Source organism: Haplochromis burtoni, unplaced genomic scaffold, assembly GCF_018398535.1.
Source record: "Haplochromis burtoni strain Fernald_Lab_line unplaced genomic scaffold, NCSU_Asbu1 Contig_690, whole genome shotgun sequence".
NCBI classification, from domain to species: Eukaryota; Metazoa; Chordata; class Actinopteri; order Cichliformes; family Cichlidae; genus Haplochromis; species Haplochromis burtoni.
This window is the reverse complement of record NW_024583051.1, coordinates 53,040-54,367: the sequence shown is the minus strand read 5'-3', so window position 1 is coordinate 54,367 and position 1,328 is coordinate 53,040. Positions and strand designations below refer to the sequence as shown.

The 1,328-nt window shown below is 34.1% G+C and overlaps 1 protein-coding gene across 1 annotated transcript in view; it reads right to left on the bottom strand.

Annotated features, from left to right (window-relative positions):
* LOC102307535 (B-cell receptor CD22) overlaps positions 1-1,328 on the bottom strand; it is a gene marked incomplete in the record, with an annotated part of 58,599 nt that overhangs the window by 24,235 nt on the left and 33,036 nt on the right.

Here is a 1,328-nt window from a genome sequence, read left to right as displayed (position 1 = left end):
GTGGTATGTTTACAATGGGACTTCTGCTCCTGAACCTCTGCGCACAGCGTCTGCAAATCGGGGCTGTACGAAGTCATTTTCATCTTTACGCAGGACTAAGCTGTCATCTGTGAGGCGTGAGCGCTGTTTGTTTTTAACATAGTTCACGGAGGAGAACAGCTGCTGACATAATGTGGATCCGAAGATCCATAATTGGCCTACCTGGGGTTGAAAGTCTCGATAAATGCACGCGTTTCAGCGGGTATACCGGCTTCCGCGAGTGTGAGGCTTATTTTGAGAGACGAAAAATAATAGAATATAATTGTATTTTTATATTTCAAGATCACAATAATCTTCCAATTTAGAACTACAAGTTAAAAAAGAACTAACATAAATAAAATACACTTCAATTAAATACTTCTAATTTATTTTCCCAAACCACGCGGAGCCGCAAAGGTTGACGACCCCTGATCTAGAGGTTCGTGCTATAAAATGTAAATTACATCTTTGTTGAGTTTGTTGGGGAGTTTGTTCAGGTCAGTTCAGTTTGTTTTTTGGAATAAAGTGTTATTGTTCCAAAAATAATAATGCATCCAAATTAATGTTCTTCTCAATTATTGACCTATTCAAGGCTGTAATAACCTCATGCTAAATAATCTATTTTGCAACTAATTTTTTGAAAATATTGCAGATTATAGGTTTTTCCCATAAAAAAAACAGGGGTCATTATGACAATAAGGGCATAAAAACATAGAATTATGTTTAAAAAAAATAAAATTTTATACCTGTGGTTAGGTCTGAAGTTGTTAAAAAGCCTTGAATTGAAAAAAATGAAAAATTAATTCATATATGATATCGCTATATCACCTGTTGTCTGGGAACCCGTTTGAGTCCCGAGGGTAAACAGTGGGTGTAAATTTTAAAAAAACTCATATTTCTCCAAAAATAATAATGCATCCAAATCAATGTTGTTATGAATTATTTACCTATTCAAGGCTGTAATAGCTTCATACCAAATATTCTCATTTACAACTAATTTTTGGAAAATATTGCATATTATGGGTTTTTCCTCCCCCCCCCCAAAAAAAACAGGGGTCTTTATGACAATAAAGCCATAAAAACCTAAAAAATATTTAAAAAATAATGAAAAACTTTATATCTATGGTTAGGTCTGAAGTTGTTTAAAAGACTTGAAAAAAATGAAGAATTAATTCATATATGATATTGCTATATCGCCTGTTGTCTGGGGACCCGTTTGGGTCCCGAGGGTAAAGGAAGGGTATAAATTTTGAGGGATGCTCAAGGTTAATAAACTCACAGTTGTTGAATAAAGTTGTTACCACAGAACA